General features: G+C 36.9%; 1 protein-coding gene across 9 annotated transcripts in view; it reads right to left on the bottom strand.

Annotated features, from left to right (window-relative positions):
* The window catches only part of LOC118281287 (segmentation protein cap'n'collar), a 166,144-nt gene that overhangs the window by 35,573 nt on the left and 108,026 nt on the right, over window positions 1–22,545 (bottom strand). The window lies entirely within an intron of this gene.

Here is a 22,545-nt window from a genome sequence, read left to right as displayed (position 1 = left end):
GAACCAACTTTCAATTTTACACGGCAGCAAGACTATTCTGCAATAGGGTAGATGACTAATTTTTATTTCAACGTCCTTCTTGTAGATTATTTTAAAACATTACACACGTATTTTTCATAAGTTTATAAACTGACATGGTCACTAACACTAATATTAGAACTTGAGACGGGATATTTACCATGTTTATTTATTTACGGTAGCCACTATATACCTAGACTGGTAAGAGAAGCGATTGAGATAACCAAGTACAAAAACTTCAACCGGGAGGATGGGTTTCAACTGTCTAGAGCTTGGAATCTAGTGGTCAAAAGTGCCAAGAAAGAAGAAAGTTCGCGAGCGGACACAGTGAGTTTTGTGTGTCGAGAATTAAATCGAGTTACAAGTGACAGTGGTAGCGGTGTCAGCAAAAAACGAACGAGAAAGAGGGTAGACCGATTTGTCTGCTCATAAACATCCACCCGCATATACTCCAGTTCATCCGTGATCATGGCGCTTGCAACAGTGCCGAAATATCGGAAATTCGTAGAAATAGATAAATATGGTAAATAGGTATCACGCATATTTTATTTTCCTACGGAAACAAATACTTTCGAAGATGCATCGATTTGAATTGACGCGTGAACAATGTGTGTGATTAAAACAAACTTTTTCTTTTTATAAAACATATTTTATAAAAAAATATTATACTACGTAGAAATCACTTACTGCTGTACTCAGTCATTTAATGATTACTTAACCCAGTCCTTTTTTTAAGGGGGGGAAAATCATCCGCCGCCAAATCAGATACAGGAACCTACCGAAGCTCCCATGTCCGGTAAGCACCTGCGTCAGGCGGTAGGTGAGGACGCCGTGGCACCTCTCAAGCCACTCCTCAAAGAGGAGACTTACCGCTGCAATGACAGCGAGCCCCAGCCCAGTCCTTAGCAATTATTTTCAATACAAAATCGTTACTAAGGAACAGTTTAAGTAATCATTAAACATATTTTTTTTTTAACTTGAATGGGTCGACGTTTGGCCGCTATATCTATACTAATATTATTTCAGTAAAATTTGTAAGTCCTGTGATCGTAGGTGCGTTTACAAACATACTGGTTCACATACACATGACACCCAGATCCGAAACAACAATTTTCACTGGATCAGACAAGCTACAGTTATTCCTGAGTGCTATATGCTATAAATTATTTTTATGCGCGGCATATAGTTAATCAAGCAATCGCACCAACTTTTGTCTAGCAAGCTATTTCGATATTTTGATGGTAAGTGATAATGCGGCCTACGATGGAGCACGTCTGCCCATAAAACACATCTCTTAGTACGACAGTAAGCATCATAATAAAAAAGTCATCTTAAAAAAAGCATAAATAAACCTAAAATAAAATCCACAAATCTGACAATCCAAAAACACAACTACCTATCTACACAGATGTTCAAACAAACAGAAAAAAAAATAAAGACCATAGACAAGTAAACGGGCGTAGTTGGCGCGAAATCACAAAATAAACATGGCGACTTTCGATGTCAATATTAGTTCGACAAAGATGGTTGATGGTTTATAACGGGTTGCTGTGTATTTTAACGATGAAATACCCGATTTTAACGGAATCTCGTCATTTTTTCCGTGATCTTATTGAATTAGGGCTTACTAGGTGGTCGGATAATGTGTAATCTGTGTTTAATACAATAGATGACTAATTCTTGTAGATTATTTTAAAATATTACACACGTATTATATTGATTTTCTTATGGAAAGCAAATACTTTCGAAGATACTGCCTGACCAATAGCAAATATTTGGACTCATAGTCAGGTGTACCACACCCACGGAAAGAATAACAGTGTTAATTAAATATACTATACTATTTAGAGTACAATTGTACTCATTTATATTCACATCCGGACATAGATCTGTATGTTTTTTTTTTTCTAAGTGTTAAAATCCCAGACAGAATTTTTCCTCAACTAACAAAAAATGTTTACAAAAACTAGCTACCGTACTCGAATCGTTTAGCTATTAAAATTATAGGGTTGTTGGGGAATGTCTGTCTTATTTACAGTCTAAAAATAAAACCTAACTTCAATTTTACATACAAACATACATTTCAACCCGAGCATCATGCTGCACCATGCATTTTTAAAAGAGTAGTTTCCTACTAGTCAAATTCAATACCTTTTTTTATCGAAACGTCAAAAACGATATTTTCTTTACGAATTTTGTATGAAATATTGCGTTGTATTTGACGTCATCAGATTTTTACGTCAAATAGCAGACTTTATTTCTAGAGAATTAACTAGAAAAAATCAAAAATTAAGTAGTTCATCATATTTATGAGAGTGTGATTTATTTTTGACCCAGTCATCATCCCTATATTGTTTTGTGTGTTGAATAGTCTATTTATTGATGAAGGTTATAGGGTATAAAAACATCACGCTTTGATTAATAGAAGCCGGGCAGAGCCTATATAATAAAAGAGTTACGAATGGAGTTTCTTGCTCGTTCTTCTCCATTCGAAGCTACACTTTAGAACGAGCACCTAGCTTCACTGATGGACAGACTTACAGACTATCATTTATTTATTTTTTATTTACATTTTAAAAGTACTATTTATTGTTTAATTGGAATAAATGATTTGACTTTAACTTTGAACCGTTTATACAGCGATCTCCAACTCTGCCTGCTGAGATTATGGCAAACCCTCTTATGTAGAGGAGGCTCATTTGGTTTGCGATTATCTTGCTATTGGCTGATTAGATTTTGATAACGTGGTTCTCTGAAGTCTTTGCTACCCTTTATAAATGATTGATTGATGAAAAAAACGATGAAAAAAAATAAAATATTTTTTTTTTTTTTTGAGCGGGGAAAATCATCCAATGACTTCTCCCGCCTTGGGCGAGGCGAGAGGGAGTGTCAGACTCTTACTGACTAAAAACCACTCCGTTCCTTCTCCTGCTTTTCGAGCCGGAGCCCCGGTAAACCCGCTAGGTAGTCCGCAGCTCCGGTAAACGCCAAAACTTAGGAGTAGGATTTAATATATGTTGTAATATCGCGGGACGTCACTTCTAGGTACATTATATACGTAGAAACTAAGAACCTCCACATTTCGGAAAGTCGGATAGAAAAAAACCGTAACATTTCACTTAAAAACGAGATCAGGAACCAAAGTGGTCGAATTCTAGTTACCGTTCAAAAGGTTTATTGAAAAATGTATTTTAAAGAGAAAAGTTTAAGAGTCAATATTTGTTGAGCACTCAAAAGCATTGCTTTTTAAGGTACCTACCTAAGTATAATTCTGCGCAATCATTTGTTTACTCTGTGGCACACGCCACGGTGTACGGTAGCTTAATCAAACATCTACTATTTGAATTTGAATTTAGAATTTTCGAAATCGTTACAGTTTCTTTTATTTATTTTTTTGTTGATTCGAGTGTGTTTGATGAAATGAGATGTTTTTAGTCGATTTTTTTGTGTTAAAATTGCAACTTTTACTGTGATACTTATAACTGTCTTTTCACAAAGATAGAATAATGTCTTATTCAAAGACGAAGGTGATGTATGCAAAGATATATAAGTGCACTACACTGCACAGAGAGGTTCAAGGATGTTGATATTTAGGGAAGTGCCATAACAGGCGTTGAACCTTTGAGGCTTCGGGGTTGATCTACTGATAGGACCCGGTGCCTCCTTTAGTTGTAGATAGTGGCCACCGGGGTGGTTTTAATGTGATAAAAGTCCTAAACTCCCTAGCTTATTCCCTAAAAAGCTAAGCGCCTTTTGACAGTTTCCCCTCCGTCAACAAAAAGAACGCAAAGTTTTTTTACCCTCCCGTTCCTACTCCTACCCTTTGAGCCGGAGCTACGGTTAACCCTCTAGTTGCTAGTACGGAAAGTCAAAAACAGTTTAACACTCTACCAACAAGCTAGATTATCCAGTTAATTTTTAACCAGGTTTCATTATACAAAGTTAACTTTAACTGTCGCAAAACGGTTAGTCATAGGACGACAGTTATAACTGAGTTTCTTCTACAAAACACATTAAAACACAACTCTAACTCTAGAAAGTACATAAAAAACTGTTTTTACTAAACTAGTATAATATGTCTATGTCAAGTGTTTATGGTTACGATGTAAACGAGAGCATGGCCGGCGCGGCGTTCGAATTATGAATATTTGACAGTTCACTGTTTTTTTTTTAAGTGGTTCTAGAAAACTCATTATTGTTTATTTTGTTTCTAAATAAGTACCAGAAATTAAGAAAAATATCGTATATATCAAAGTTTTTTTTTATGGCATAAGCCGGTAAACGAGCAGACGGATCACCTGATGGAAAGCAATCGCCGCCGCTCATGGACACTTGAAACACCAGAGGCGTTACAAGTGCGTTGCCTTTTGGGGGTTTAGGAATTTACGGGTTGAGAAATCGGAGATTTTAGAAAAGGGAAATTGGGCCTCCAGTACCCTCACTCACACAACGCAAACATTGTATCACGTCAGTTTTCTGCTTAACCGTGGTATCACTCCGGTCGAGCCCCGCAGTGCCGAACGACATATACAAGTACCTATACTACATCACGTTGTATCCTTCAAAAAGTCTCCAAGATTTGTAATATACTTGTAGATGTCCGAGCCACGTGCTACCAATTATGTTGGTAGCATGTCGCGTGTAGAAAATTATACGATGGAGTCGCGTACGAAGCGGTGCGGCGAGTGTATAATTCTGCGACACCTTGGCGCAAGGTCGGTTGGATATCGCGGCGTTTTATTCATGCTAAGTGTCCCCCATGCTAAGGCACTGCTTACTAGGTTACCGGAAGCCCAATTACCCCCTTTCCCAATCTTCCTTATCCCCAATAACCTTTAAATTCCTAACCCGAAAAGGCCAACACTAGTAACGCCTCTGGTATTTTAAGTGTCCATTGCTTACCATCAGGTGATACGTCAGCTTGATTACCGGCGTGTTTCATAAAAAAAGAGAAGGTGGGTAGTGTGTGGTATACTTGCACAGTTTTGTATATGCAACGTCACGCCTTTTATCCCCGAAGTTGAAGGCAGAACTGCATCTGCACATTACGGCACGTAATGCCGCTATACAATGTACACCCACTTTTCACCTACTAGTCAGAAATTTTCGAAACACCGAAGAAAGCCCAACAATATTTTGCACGACCGTGCCTGGCCCAATTACCTCCCTTCCCAATCCCGATTCCCCAACAACCTAGTTGCATTCGCACTTGTAACGCCACTGGTGTTTAGGGTGTCCATTGGCAACAGCGATTGCTTACCACCAGGCGATACCGCAGCTCGTTTACCAGCTAATACCATAAAAAAGAAAATTAAACAACAACTAGAGGTAATCACAAAAAACAACAAAAGGTTTTTGGAAAAATCCAAACAAAAACTTTAATTTGTCGTTAAGTGGCAACATTATATAGCCTCTCATTTGTTAAATTATAGTGCGTCGTCCGGGATTCGAACTTGGTACCTTGGATTGACCGTGAATAAATTACTGGTGTCTATCGTCTATGGTTTTCTGGTCAAACAATGTCAACTATATATCCGGTATTTGTGTGACATTATATTAAGTCATTTATATGTCGTTGTAGTTTAAATAGACGTTGCCCCACACTAGGATTTTCTCCTGTGTCGTTGGTGGCTGAGGCCCAATTACCCCCCTTCCCAATCCCCGATTCCCCAACATCCCTTAAATTCCTGACCCCCAAAAGGCCGGCAACGCACTTGTAACGCCTCTGGTGTTTCAGGTGTCCATGCGATTGCTTACCATCAGGTGATCCGTCTGCTCGTTTACCGGCTTATACCATAAGTAACTGATCCGGAGCTGCGGACTACCTAGCGGGTTTACCGGCGCTCCGGTTCGGAAAGCAGGAGTAGGAACCGGGTGGTTTTTAGTCAGTAAGAGTCTGACACTCCCTCTCGCCTCGCCCAAGGCGAGAGAGAAGTCATTGGCTGATTTTCCCCCATCAAAAAAAATATACCATAAGAAGAAATGAGACGTTTCTTCAGCTTACATTATATATTAGAAAACGTTTAACAAGCTTTCATTATAAATGTGTCGAACGAAAGTTTTTAATTATAAAAAATAAATTAATTATAATAGACACATGTTCGTTTCAATGACGTCTTGCTTGACAATGTATGACAAGTTTTAATAGATTTCTAATCATTATTATTTTTAATAATTAATAATTTTCTGCTTAACATTTCTAACACGGTGATCGATTGCATCGTTGGCCGCTGGTCTCGGGTTCGATTCTCGCGTTGGGCAAGACGTTTTTTAAGTTAAGGACATAAAGACATAAAGTCAACAGTGCCGAAATATCGGAAACTCATAAAAATTAATAAACATGGTAAATATCCCGTCATAAGTTCTAATAATAATGTTAGTGACCATGTCAGTTTAAAAACTTATAAGGACATAAAGAGACCAGATTGGCGATGTATTAAAGAAGGGGCAAATTTAATCGACGAGCATGTATGAAAAGACTTATGACTGTTGATGAAGCGAAAGAGGTAAGTAAGATTCGTAGCAATTAGCATTCCATAGTCTCTGCCTACCCCCACGGGAGACAGGCGTAATAATATTATCTCTCTATATAAAAAATCAATTGCTGTTCGTTAGTCTCGCTAAAACTCGAGAACGGCTGGACCGATTTGGCAAATTTTGGTCTTAAATTATTTGTGGAAGTCCAGGGAAGATTTAAAAGGTGAGAAAAATATGTTTGAGGCGAGGCGGTACGACGTTTGCCGGCCAGCTGATGTTTAATAAGTAAATTATATATTGATAAAAAACTACAGTTAGTTATATTAAACTGAAGTTCAAGGCTTCTAAGCTACACTTATCCGTCTCATTACACAAATTATAAATTTAACAAACCCGGACATGAATAAAAAAACATATTTACAACGAAAAAACAAACTCACCTGATATTCGTAAACATCCATTATGAGCACAACAAAATATAATCAAATAAAATAAATTACTAAAAACTAAAACTTACAAAAAAACTAAAACACTAACTAAATTAAAACTAAAAAACTAAAAAAAATATTGCACTTAAAACAGACTGTCCACAACCGTGGAATATTGCACAGAGGTTTTATTTTAAAAAATAATAATCAGGTACGTATTAGGAATTACATGTTGATTCCTTTGCCTTATTTATGTCATGTCAGTTTGACAGTTGATTTAAGATGGCGACGCATGGTACGCGCGTTGCGCGGCACTGCGCGAGTCTTACTGGACGTACAATACTGTTGATGCCGCTTCGAGTTTGAAGTAAGCGTATTATTTAAAACTGCGATGGATCCGTATGTATTTTTTTTTTGTGGGATCTTTAGGTGAAGTTTGTAATAGAGTAGATGACTAATTTTTATTTTAATGCACGTCTTGTAGATTCAGATTTTAGCCATGATTGTCCCCCTGCAGGGTAAAGGTTCCACTTCTCTCTGCTTAAAGCTTTTTGCGGCCAATCTTTGTCATAGATGTCTTGACGATTATTTTATAACATAAGACATGTATTTTTTACTTTTTTACGATTTGAAATATCGCGTGACGTCACTTATAGGTTCGTTTTATACATTATTCAACCAAGTCATATGTATTATTATTTTATGTAAGTATTATTATCTTATATGGTAAAATAAAAAATACGTATCTAATATTGTTTCATTACCTAACTGACGGATTAAATAGATTTTTAATTTTCATACCACATTATCATCCCTAATTGGTTCATTTATTCGAGCCAACCAATCAGAGCTCTCATTTCGATTACTTTAAATTTAAAGTAAACTCCCAAGCCCTCTGTACATCGAAAATTCGGCCCGAAGTGGACACGGTATTAAGTATTAGAAACGTCAAACCATAGAATAGTCAACCATCGGTTTTTCTCTCGACACAGCGGACCCCTAAAACTCGTACATCTAATACAGCAGTGTGAAATCGGCGACTCGCGTCTGTCGATGATTTTCTAACGGTCCAGAGCTTTCGTTAGATATTTGGCACAGTATAAGTACTTTACAATCTACACTATACCAGTTTCGAACGGTCAATTCTAAAGCTATTCATAAACTACTTCGCTTCAAGCTTCCTTGTGCGAACTGCTAGGGAGTGGAACTCCTTGCCGGAGTCTGTGTTTCCTGATGGGTATAACCTGGGTGTCTTCAAAGCCCGAGTGAATAGGTTGCTTATGGACAGACGTGCTCCACCGTAGGCCGCATCATCACTTACCATCAGGCGAGATAGCGGCCAAACGTCGGCCCATTTAACATAAAAAATAAACTATCTAATTCCTTGATTGAGCAGAGTTATGTCTTACTTCTATCTTCTCTGGGGAATCGAGGATTGGGAATATTGGGCATTACCCCCCACCCTACGTGTTATTCCAGACCTTAATCCACCAAATCCAAATTTCATCACCATTTTGACGTATAAATAATAAATGCGAGCTGCGGACTACCTAGCTTGTGACCGGGGCTCCCGGCTTGAAAAGCAGGAGTAGGAACGGGGTGGTTTTTAGTCAGTAAGAGTCTCACACTCCCTCTCGTCTCGACCAAGGCGGGAGAAGTGATTGGATGATTATCGTTAGCGTTATAAGTGCGTTGCCAGCTTTTGAAGGTTAGGAGTTTAAAGGTTGTTGGGGAGTGCTAAGATTGGGCAGGGGGTAATTGGGTATTACCACCCTTCCTATGTGTTATTCCAGACCATAATCTATAATTTCATCACCATTTTGACGTGATTGAGTAACAAACATACCTGCATATAAACACACAATCTTTCGTATTTATAATAAGATCTATATGCGTACCCTTTCTATGTAAAAAAGACCACAATTTGTTTGGCATTTTCTACTAGACAGATAGTATGGAATTTTGTCATAAGCTCCTATACAAAATATGTCAAAATTATGCGTCTAATAAATAAATCCACAGAAAGATCAGTTATAAAGCAGCAAGAGTACACATTTTTAATGGCTTCTGTCAATAAAAATTATAAGTTAGTTAAAAAAAGAGGCTTTAATTATAGAACTAACTGTCTATGGCTACTAGCGCAACGATCAATCATAACTCACTTGTTTGAAAAAAGAACATTTAACGTGTCACTTCAAATAAATTCGGTAACGGTCGCCGGCTTTCGAATCATTCGATTTTCGAAAACTTTACTGTTCTATTCTATTCTTTATTTGAATGTTTGAATTAAGATTGCCGAGTTGGCCGAGTGTTTGCAAGTGCGTCTGCCAGGCAAGGGGTCTCGGGTTCGATTCCCGGGTCAAGCAAAGTATTGCTGGCCGGAGTGATACTACAGCCTCACAGATGTGAAACAACGCTTACGTTGTGTGAGTGAAGTTACTGGAGGCCCAATTACCAATCTTCCCAATCCCCGATTCCCCAACAAATCTTAAATTTCAAACCCCCAAAAGGCCGGCAACGCACTTGTAACGCCTCTGGTGTTTCAAGTGTCCATTGGCGACGGCGATTGCTTACCATCAGGTGATCCGTCTGCTCGTTTACCGGCGTGTTCCATAAAAAAGTTTTTTGACTATATTATATTATGAGTCGTGTGTAATAAAGGGGAAGTTGATAACAAGTTAATCTTAAAAACAAACTATGTAGTATAGAGTGAAAGTTAGTAGAATATAAGTAATAAAGTTAAGTTAAAATGTAGGCAAAGTATTCAACAGTTATGTTACTTATAAACTAGACTAGACTAACCACTAACCCTCTAACGGTTTACATATAACAATGTTATTTATTTACTGTGTATTTTAAACTGTTAAAATTGCAATATATGTTTTTCTCGGAACGTCTTAGTTAACATGTGTTCTGGCTTCGCATCAACTGGAATATTTCTCTGCATTTGGTATGGTATAAACGAGACCGGTAAGCTACCGCCACTGCTAATGGACACCCGAAACACTAGATGCGTTACAAGTGCGTTGCCGGCCTTTTGGGAGGTAGGAATTTAAGGTGAGAATGGGGTAATTAGGCATTCCTGAAAAATCATCTAATCCATCTAAGTATTGTTACCTTATGTGACAAAACAAAAAAATACGTGTCTAATTATGTTTTCATTACCTAACTGATGGACTAAATAGGTATTTAATTTTCATACCACTACATCATCCCTACTCTTGGTTACAACTGGTTAAAAGTGGGTGTTAAATTGTATAAATGTGCACCTCTGTCTAATCCTTTAAGAATTAATTGACTACAATCCTATATTTATCTTAAATTAACTTTAAAAAAGTATAAAACAATGTCTAATTTAAACAGCAACTCCCAAAATAATTACGAATTTTTTTCTCGATTACACAAACAATAGAATTGCGAATCGAGTCCGATAATCGATACTCGTTTAATTGAATCGGAACTGAGGTATTGGCCTTCGATTCTGACCAATGTCATTGTCAAAATTGTTGCGAATTGAGTGGCTTGTTTGACGTGTAGGTATTATAAGTCCTATGTAATAGGCTTCTCATGCATGAGAGTTCGGGTTCGAAACCTACCAACGGCAAGTATCAATGTGACTTTTTCCGAGTTATATGTACTTTCTAAGATTATTTAGACACCACTGACAAACGGTGAAGGAAAACATCGTGAGGAAACCTGAGCTTATAATTTCTAATTAAAAGTTTGAAATCACGTGGGAATCTTGGATTGGAAAAAATGGAAAAGGGGGTAATTGGGCCTCCAGTAACCTCACTTACACAACGAAACATAAAGCGTTGTTTCACGTCGATTTTCTGCTCGGCCGTGGTATCACTCCGGTCGAGCCGGTCCAGCAGTGCCGAAGCATGGCGAGCCCACACTTAAATCTTGACTCACTCGACTGAGACTCTCTCATTCATATGCTAATAACAAAAACTATTTAATTTCTACCATGTACGAGTATTAACACCTTTTTTTTAACAAACACCGCAAGCGTTAATTGTTCTTAAAGTAATTATAAAGTTATAACTTACAAGTTTATAACATACTATAGCTGTTGTCTGCGGCTTCGTCTGTGTAGAATAACGATTATTGAGAGAATTTGGGTCTTTTTTATTTTTTTAATCTTTAATGTAAGTACATAATACATTTAAATACTGGTAGATAAGAGTATAATATTTTTATCTAAAATAAAAGTTTAAAGTTACTCCTTAGTATATCAGCTATCTGCCAATAAAAGTCCCGTCAAAATCTGACCAGGCATTTCAGAGATTAGCCAGAATAAACAAACAAAGAAAAATTTTTTGAGGGAAGAAAATTATTTCAATATTACAAACAGACACTCCAATTATATTTATTAGTCTATATAATGTGAGTTTCTGAATAAATTATAAAAAAACTTAATGCTTCTTTTTTATGATTAGTTTTCACACTTTCTTAAGTTTAATTTTTTGATTGAGAAACTTAACCCAGTCTATAGCAATTGTTTAAGTAATCATTAAATGTCTCTGAGTACGACAGTCAGAGTTTGACATCTTTCAAAAGATCAATGTTGCTTTCCTAGGTCGCGAAATGGATGGGTGACCGTCAACTTGCCAGTAAGGAAGCAGTCACAAAAGCTACAAATACCAACTTTCTTTAAATCAATGAATAAGACATCAATACCTAATAGTGATTGATCACAGATCTACAAGATCAGAGTAAATGATCCATGGATCATTACATGCGCTAGCGCAGGCTTTTTGCCTCGTATTTTAACTGTAAAATGTATAATGATAATAGTGTATGACATCGATGTGTTTTTATGTGATAAACGAGCAGACGGATCGCCTGATGGTAAGCGATCGATGCCGTCGATGGACACCCGCAACACCAGAGGCGTTACAAGTGCATTGTATCCAATTCAGGCTAAGCGTAGAATTATGATAAACCCTTCTTATGTAGGCAAATCAAAGTCAATGTCAAAATTATTTATTTCAATTAGAACAGGAAGGCATTTTTAACGTCAAAGCAAATATAATTATATTAAAAATGTCTGTCTGTCGGTCAGTCCTCTAGTTGCTCTATTTGCTCGTTCCAAAGTTTAGATTCCTATGTAGAAGAACGAGCAAGAAACTTCATAGGTTACGCTTTTTCAATCAGATTCACAATACAATCTTACTTAGTTCATAATCCAATGGACTGTCACTTTTGATGAAGAATATTTTTATCTAACAGCCACCCATCCAAAACCAAACCTCAGTAACCATCGCTTAACTCAATACAAAATATTCGCGTCGCATATAAGTTTGCTCACCTTTCTACTTTCATACGGCGTACGCGCACTATACTTATTATCGATCAATGATCTATAGATCGCCATGGATAGATCTTCGGGTCAGGCGCAGCAATTACAGTTCTATTCAGAAATATAGACGCGAGCGCATTATGGATCATTATGTTGTTGGCAGTAGTGGGAAGTCGGGAGATTCGTGTTATGTCTAGTATTTTTTTATTTGTGTGTGAAAAATTTTAGAATTATAGAAGATTTTAGGTTAAACAGTAGACAGTGCAAGTGGCTATGGAATACGTTTCAAATTTGATTTCTCGGTTAGTCAAAACTAACTGTGAATATTTTTGTTTACATTTTCGTAATAGTATTGCACTATAGTACGTTATTGTGTATGTATTATACATATGGTTTATATGTAAAAAAAACCGCAAGAAAATCCGTTGCGTAGTTTTAAAGATTTAAGCGTACAAAGGGACATAGTGACAGAGAAAGCGACTTTGTTTTATACTGATGCGATAGTGATAAATATAAAACAAATACATGTTTTTAAAGTCAAAGTTAAAATATTTTTCTTGCTTGCGACAGTGCCGAAATATCGGAAACTCGTAGAAATAGAAAAACATGGTAAATATCCCGTGTCAAGTTCCAATATTAAAATTATTTATTACAAATAGACCGGGAAGACACTTTTGAACGTCAAAGTTATTTGATTTGATTTGACAAAAAAACCTAGTAACAACCCAAAACCTCCGAATTCAAAATACACCTACAACTTGGAACGGTACACCACAGCCAGAGAACTTTCATCCGAGCAGCCATATTTGTTAATAATTACTTTCTTATTGAATATAAGTATTATAAGAATAAACTTTAATGTCATTATAACTGTGTACTTTAAAACTAGCAAATTGTAGACTGGTCACTTTAAATTAAAAACATCGAGACCTTTCTAGACTTCTTTTTTCGTAGAAGGTTTTTTCGTGGAATGGGGGGCTAACGAGCTGCTGGGTCACCCTGATGATAAAATAAGAATAATTACGCCGCCCATGGACACCCGCAACACCAGTAGTTACAGGTATGCCTTTTTCGAGACCTTTCTTGACTCTTTTTTTCATGGAAACGAGCAGTCGGGTCACCTGATGGTAAGCGGTCAACGCCGTCCGTAGACACTCGCAATACCAGAGGAGTCACAGGTGCATTTCCCGACTTTTAAAGAATGTCACCTGATGGTAAGCGATCAGCGTCGCCCATGGATACCCGTAACACCAGAGGAGTCACAGGTGCGTTGCCGGCCTTTTAATATCTAAAAGGTTCTTCTCGATCCCCGATTCCCCAACAACCCTTAAATTTCTAACCTCCAAAATTCCGGCAACGCACTTGTAACGCCTCTGGCGTTTCGAGTCGCCTCGCTGCCGATTGCTTACCATCAGGTGATCCGTCTGTTCGTTTACCGGCTTATACCATAAAAACACATAAGCAGAGAATTACCTCTATTTGTGGTTTCACCAGTTATGTTTATGAATCCCATGTAATAGGGGGTGAGTCTATTGCCATATACAGGACACATTTTTATATTACTTGTTATTACTGATTATTTTTCGTATAAATGTAAAAGCCCTGATAACAGTTTGTCCGATCTAGAAATCAAACCACTTGTGACCACTCCATCAAAGAAACGACTACAATTATAACACGAACAGTATAGAAAAACAACAGTGTCTGTATACTATTAATAATTATTATAATAATTCTATACTATTAACTTCTATTAAAGTAATTAACTAGCTTATTTTAAAATATAGTATTATTTTAGTTTGACGTCATAGCGTACGATATGTTTTAAATTACATATACTTTTGTATGTTAGTGTTAAATAGGCTCAGAAACTACTGGACCGATCGTCACGCCTTTTATCCCCGAAGGGGTAGGCAAAGGTGCACATTAATGCATGCCTCTATACAATGTACACACACTTTTCACCATTTGTGTTATAAGTCCCATGTAATAGGGGGTGAGCCTATTGCTATATACTGGACACAATTCCAGACTCCGTGTTACTACTGAGATATTTTCGAAAAACCTATAAAAGCCCTACTACTGGAATTCTACTGGACCGATTTGAAGTAATTTTTACCGATGGATAGGTTATTTTTTTGAATTCTACTAATATCTATTACTAATGCGAATGATTGTGAGATTGTGTTTGTTATATGTACTTTCAAAGATTATTTAGACACCACTGACTAAAGGTAAAGGAAAACATCGTGAAGAAACCTGGGCTTATAATTTCTAATTATAAGTTTGAAATCGGCAACATTTTTGTATTGATTTTTTGGATTCAGATTTTCAACTGTATGGTTCCGTAATGAGCTCATTTCATCAAAATCGAATCAGTGGTTTAAGCGTTTACGCTTCACAGACAAACATACAGATTAACTTTCACATTTTATAATATTAATATAAAATTAAATATCCTTTCAAGTTACCAAAGATGCGGCGTTCGGTCATCTTAAAATAAGGTAACAACATACAAACAACGTCACGCCTTTCATCCCGAAAGGGGTAGGCAGAGGTGCACATTACAGCACGTAATGCCGCTATACAATGTACACACACTTTTCCAGTTGATGGCAATTGGCTATACCGGGCATATTTCCAGACTCCGTACTACTATTGAGATTTTTTTTTACATTAAAATTTTCAAAACTCCGAAAAAACCCAGCAATACTTTACCCTACCCGGAAATCGAGCCCGAATCACCTTGCCCGGCAGTCGCACTTGCAACCACTCGGCCAACAAGGCAGTCAGAATAATTAAAATTTAAATTTCAGCCATGATCGTCCCACTGCAGGGCAAAGGCCTCCCTACCTTCCTTCCACTCCTCTCTGTTTAAAGCTTTTTGCGGCCAATCCTTATAGACAGAATAATCTTTATATATATAATTCTTCTGTAAGTGTGTATGTCACTGAACTTCTCTTAAACGACTGGACCGATTTTGATGAATTTTTTTGTGTGTTCAAGGGGATCTGAGAATGGTTTAGATTCACAAATTTGTCCGCTGGACAATGTTTTTTTAATTAATTTTTAATTTATTAGTAGGTTTGTTAGTTGATTTTGGAATGTTTTACATCGGATTCGACAAATTTTCGTCGTCTGTCGGGTCCGCTAGTATTAATATAAAATTAAATATCCTTTCAGGTTCCCAAAGACGCGGCGTGCGGTTATCTTAAAAGAAAGAATGATTAATTCATGTTTTGACGTAAAGGGCCGAGTGACACCGGACCACCTGCCTAGTATGTCGGGCGCAGTGACAAATTGTTTTATTAGTACGTAGTTAGTGACCGCGCCTTGTGATGTGGTTATAGTCTTTTTTTTAAAGTTAATTTTTTTTTTTCTAAATACCATACAATGTACACCCACATTTCACAATTTTGTAAGTCCCGTATGGGTGGTGAGCCAATTGCCATATACCGGGCACATTTCCAGACTTCATGCTACCAAAGAGAAATTTTCGAAAAACCGAAAAAAGCCCAGTAAAACTTCGCCCGACCCGGGAATCGAACCCGAGACCCCTTGCCCGGCAGTCGCACTAGCAACCACCCGGCCAACGAGACAGTCACGTAAACCAAATCTTTAAATCTATATGTAAAAAATGACAAACTATAAATTTAGAAACTGACTAAATAAATAAAACAATAAATTAAGAACACAATTCACAATAAAAAAAATACCCTCTCCCTAAATCGCCAATCGCCGCTCATATCAAAAACCACAATCCATTAACAACTTCTTAAGATAAAAAGATAGAAAAAAAAGCCTCAATTCTACTAACAATCACCCTTTCTAACCAAAATAGGGTGAGCAGAAAAAACCACTACCTGTATCTACTACAACTTGTCAACGCATCATTTGTCAAAATGATATTTGACGTTTGGACGCCGCCATTTTGTAAAAAAAATAATACAGCGGTTTTGTGCCAAATTTTCTATGCTACGACGCTTCTAACGTGCCGATCTGATCGTAAAGAAGTCTAGATGTAACACACATCAAAAGCCTATAAGTGGCCACTGCTAACCAAAGGCCTCTCACACGGAGAAGGTTTGAGCATTAATCGCCACGCGAAATCACCCAGCAATAACTCGAATCGAGCTAGAGAAAGTGTCAGACTTTTACTGACTAAAAACCACCCCGTTCCTACTCCTGCTTTTCGAGCCGGAGCCCCGATGAACCCGCTAGTTGCTAGTCCGCAGCTCCGGATCAGGTATCAGCCCTACTGGGCCCCGTCTGTGGTATACATATGTAGATACATAGATACAAGTCAAATAGATAACCTCCTTCTTTTTTGAAGTCGGCTAAATATATAACTTTATTTTAACCCAGAAACAAAACCAAACGGCGGTGATCATCAGTCGTGCGTAACCCTGTATATAATCTGTGGTTCATTAGTTAACTATACTCTTTCATCTCACCGCCCGATCTCTTTAACTTGTATATCTGTCAATAAATTCTTTGAACATAACTTGTGGGTCAAATTCTTGGGTCAATCTCCTTTATTATCTGCCTTATATGGGCATAGTATCACGGTTGGTGCTTAATTGTGAATCAGTGTAGGCAGAGGTAGTGAAAATTGGGATATACAAGTTGTTCTAAAAGTAAATGCCACGGCTTTAATGGGAGGTAGTGTTGTGTTTGAACATTACAATACTGAAAAAATTTCGTACCCCGGACCAGTTAGCACAATTTGAGAACATAAAGAAGTTAAATAAACTTTGACTCTACTCTGCATAAAGTGTCAAGACATAGCTCTTTCATAACAAACTCATATAGATATAGTAGATTTTGTTTTATGACAAAAAATACGAATAAACAATAATTTACATAGAAAAAAAAGCAAAGTCACGCCTTTTATCCCCGAAGGGGTAGACAGAAGTGCACATTACGACACATAATACCGCTATACATTGTACACCCACTTTTCACCATTTGTGTTACAAGTCCCATGTAATAAGGGGTAAGCTTATTGCCATATACTGGCCACAATTCCAGACTCCGTGCTACTACTGTAACAATTTATATTTACTATTGTAATCTTCAAACAACACTACCTCCCATTAAAGCCGTGGCAGATACTTTTAGAACACCTTATACAGAAATCAGTCTAAATAGACGCAGACTGGGTCTACTTAAAATGCAATCAATTCATATTATTTTATAGTTTCAGTACGATGGCTGGTAATTTCACTCCATATTTTAATCGGAACACTTTCTAATTGTAATATTATTATCGTTTAATGATATTCCCGTTATAACATATTTTTTCTTATTTTTACTTATAAAAAACACTGGGATTTTACCCCACATCAGATAGATTTAAGTGTGAGAGCCATGCGACTCGACCGGAGTGATACCCCGGCTGCACAGAATACCGACGTGAAACAACGCTTGCGTTGTGTGAGTGAGGTTACCGGAGGCCCAATTACTACCCTTCCCAATCTTCCCCAACAACCCATAAATTCCTAACCCCCAAAAAGCCAGCAACGCACTTGTAACATCTCTAGTGTTTAAAGTATCCATAGGCTACAGCGATTGCTTACCATCAGATTATCCATCTGCTCATTTACCGGCTTATACCATAAAAAATACCAACATATGGAAATCCACACATAAACTAACAATGTCAAATAATAGTGATGTACAACACACTCAATTAAATATATCGATATTAAATTTTTTAATTTCAAAACGCAACAGGATTGCAATTTTATCGACACAATTAATGATGACTTTGTATTGCGGCTTTTGCAAAGGGCTTTTGATCTGTCTGTCTGTCCGTCTGTCTGTCCGTCCCTTAGTCAGCATATTTTATAATGTGTTGCAAAAGGATCATATCGGGCTCAAGACGTCCACTGCTGAACATAGGCGTCTCCCAGCGACTTATATGAAAGATACTGTATGGGATACTCTTAATTGCAAACCTTTGGAAGATGTTGTATAAAGATAAAGTCAAAAGATATGAATCTTTTGTGGTTTTTATTGATACAAGCTATTTTTTTTTCGCGTGGTTTCACCCGCTCTGCTTCGGCTGCTATTGATTGAAGCGTGATGTTTTAGATTCCTCGATTAATGGACTCTACAAAACAAAAATAATTGTTCAAATCGAACTAGTAGTTCCGGAGATAAGCAGCACTGCGGTGACTGTAGCAGCGTGACAATCGCCGCGTCGTGTGTCGCGGAATGCTGCTCATGAATATAAGCCTCTAGCATGGCTTGACACTAGTCGAGTTCCTCATCAAAAAGTTACGTGAGTAAGCCGATATCATAATAATATCTAGTTTTATGTTAAACAGAATTTCCATGCTTAAATGAATAACTGATTTTATTTGCATTCAGACTGACTTACAAACAATCCTATTGTGGAATGCCACAAAAAAAAAAACTCATATAGGTCCCTGTGGAATGCCACAGGGACCTATTTATTTATTTATTTATACTTTATTGCACACATACATAAAAATATTTACATTGTAATAAATTATAACTTTGACTTTAGTTATTCCACCCTCTACACACACATACTTCATACATCCTTTTTCGAAATACCAAAGAAATGACGTCACACGATTCGAATCTTCATATCTGCAGATTGATATTATAAAAACTACATTAAAACGCGTATCAAAATATACTGTACTGTTATTGGATTTACGACTCTATCCCAGACAATTTAGGTTGAAAATGCAATGAACATTGGTAGACCTTGATATGATTCTGTACTCGCTCATTAAAGTAAACTTCACTATTAGTACATTTACAACTCTTTCCCCATAATTATAAAGTTCAAAATGATATAAAGGGATATGTCATTTCGGTATAGTATGATATGCATCCATAGTGCAATACAATGCACTTTCAAGTGGTGTACCTAAATAAACAGGGATGGGACATGCCGATATCTGAAGTGGGGTTTTTGTGTTACATATTTTTGTACTAGTGATGTGTAGTGTCGATACCGATAGTTTTTGTTTGTTGGTAAAGATTTTTCAGTTTTTTTTATTCACATTTTGCTTTAATGATAAAACTTATTATAGAATAATGTTACGGTAGCATAATCTTTTCACCAGTTACAGTCAACTTTTATGATAAAACATATTATAAAATATGTCACGGTAGCATCAACTGTTCATTAGTTATGTTATCTAATAGAGGACGAGCCTATAGCCGTATACAGAATACAATTTCGGATTTTTCTAAAAACTAAATAATAGAATATGCAATACTTTGCCACATCTTCCGCACTCTAGACTGCTCGCTCGACAGTTGCGGTTACAACCAATCGACCATCAAGTTAAAAGTACAATAAGATTTAGTTTTATTTAGTTAATTTCATTTCAGACCTATTTTATTAGGCATTACATGAAAAGAACACAGTCTACGACCAATATTTTAAAATTCACAAACAGATCAAGAAAAACATCGATATCGACACTTTCCACAACCCACATCACTAAACAAACATAACACAAAAACCAAAAAAAGTAAAAATATCTTCAAATCCCGCTACTGTATTACCTGTCACAGTTCGAATATTGACACATTATTAAAATTCTTCCCTTAAAACAACATCAAGGAGACAGGTACGAAATAATCTAAATATATTCGTGCATAACTCAAAGGCGACTGACTGACTGACTGACTGACATAGTGATCTATCAATCCACAAGCTGAAATTTGCCATCAATGTAGTTGTTAAGATAATAAAATAATGTATCAGAGATACTATAAAAAAACATTTTTTTAAAAAGAGTAACGATGGAGTTTCTTACTCGTTCTTCTCCATTCGAAGCTACACTTTGAAACGAGCACCTAGCTTCACTGACAGACAGACTGACGGACAATTCAATTTGACGTTTCAAAAGTGCCCAATTTAGAATTAATTGAAACAAATGCTTTGACTTTGACTTTGATGTGAGGCATCTACTAAGAAAGGATTTTCATCAATTCCACCATTAAAATAGGGGAAGTTTGTATGTAACTTTGTCGAATTTAATCCGAGGCGTGACCACGCAAACTGCCCATGATGAAGAGTCCCTCTGTGACTTGAAACTAGTAGACCTTTTCTCAGTATATTTACATATGTAAACCGCCATTTTGTTTAGTTTATTTCGGCTAAAATTGTAATAGCACAGAGACCGGGCAGCGACGCTCTCTGATAAACCTGAACCTTTTACACAGCGATCTCCAACCCGCCTGCCTGCGAGATTATGGCAAACCCTCTTATGTAGAGGAGGCTCATAGTCCAGCATTTGACAGTCATCTGCTGTTGATTTTAATATGTACTTTGGCCAATCCAGTGATCGAATTAAGAATAAATAAATAAATAATCGAACATTAGATCAGTCAATAAAAATAAACATCCATATTATAATACTCGTATAACCCTCGATCAATCGATACTAAACACATCGATGTTCGTAAGTAAATCGATTGTAGATTATAATCGATACAATCGTCATTTTGTCCGCATGATTTGAGATCGTGACTTCGATTCGAAATATTTTTTGAAGTGGATCCCTTTGTTAGTTAAACCGTTTACCACAGGTAGATATGACGATATACCTAAGTGCGTATCGCCTGGACAGTCCACGCTACCATCAGTTGACTGGACAATCTCTACACTACACGAGTCGCTGTTTACATGTTACCATTAGCTCATGACGATATCTAAGTACGTATCGCCTGGACAGTCTACGCTACCATCAGTTAACTGGACAATCTCTACACTACACGAGTCACTGTTTACATGTTACCATTAGCTCATGACGATACCTAAGTACGTATCGCCTGGACAGTCTACGCTACCATCAGTTGACTGGACAATCTCTGCACTACACGAGTCACTGTTTACATGTTACCATTAGCTCATGACGATACCTAAGTACGTATCGCCTGGACAGTCCACGCTACCATCAGTTGACTGGACAATCTCTAATGAGTTGCTGTTTATTTGTTTGTTTGTTCGGTAGTCAAAAACAATTTGGTTTAACAAAACTACACAACAATTTGTCAGATACACGCGATAAATTTATTTTTTTAACGAAATGATTAATGTTTATTTGAAGTTAAAATGGCTGGTTACAGGTTATGGCGCGTGGAACAAGTGACAAGAGACTAACGATTAGACTAGCACCTAGCTTCACTGATAGACAGACTGATGGACATTTACTTTAATGTGACGTTTCGAAAGTGCCTAATTAAGTATTAGTTGAAATAAATGCTTTGACTTTGACTGTGACTATATGAAAATAGAATAGTTTTACTAATGTTATTATAAATGCGAAAGTTTGTGTGTTTATCGAAAAGGCACGTCAAAATGCCTGAAGGGATCGGAATGACTTTATATGCCAATTATTTATATCTGTTTTTTTTGCTTATCTTTCAGTACATTAATACTTGTGACTTCAATATATTCATAAAACTTCTGCTTAACTACTTTATTACACCACCAGTGCTAAGCTATGTGTAAATATAATTGGTAGATACCAAACGCATCCACAGTAACGTAGCATAGCACACCCTAGTAAAAAAGCACTCTTATACCCAAACAAAATGTACCAAAATAAAAATCGCTATCGCCCACAACTTGGGCCACACCTTAACCCGCCGCCGCCGTGTGTGGTACAAACATCCCAATGACATCGATTCATTTATCATCAACATTTCACCCTTAAACGTACAGGTTACAAGCCGTCCTTTGACTTGAACACCGACACTGTGTATCTACTGGCTTTTTTGTCTTTTTCTTGTATGTTGTACCGAAAATATTTGGGAGGTTTAGAGGAGTTTTATTTTTAAGTTTTTCCATTATATATTAGATATTTTTGTTTTTTCTCATATAGCTTTTTAATTTAACTACGTTAATTTCAAGTTTTATTAAATTTTTGACCATTATAGATTTATCTGCCTAATAAATACCTCACGAAATTCTTAAACCATCTACCTTCAAAAATATTTCAATAGAAACTACAAATTTGAAACAAACTTAAAAGGGTATATAACGGTAAGCGTCCGCAGGACGGCATCGTACGCATTCCGTATGACGACATCAGTACGCATCGCATGTAGACATTGCCGATGATGCGGTCCGTACGATGCGGATCAGTGGACGCAGTTGTATGAGCTTCTACAATGTGATAGGGGTGAGACTTCTAACCCGTTAAGGCTGAGTACTACATCTAATTTTATCGACAAAAGTCGGGGGTCGAAGGGGTCGAATCCCTCCCCTTAAAAATTATGGCAATTTTAATATTTTTTTTACTTTTTTTGATATCAAAG

The sequence above is a fragment of the Spodoptera frugiperda genome, chromosome 19 (genome assembly GCF_023101765.2).
Source record: "Spodoptera frugiperda isolate SF20-4 chromosome 19, AGI-APGP_CSIRO_Sfru_2.0, whole genome shotgun sequence".
In the NCBI taxonomy this organism is placed as follows: Eukaryota; Metazoa; Arthropoda; class Insecta; order Lepidoptera; family Noctuidae; genus Spodoptera; species Spodoptera frugiperda.
Note: the sequence above shows the minus strand (reverse complement) of the source record. Positions and strands in the feature narration are given on the sequence as shown.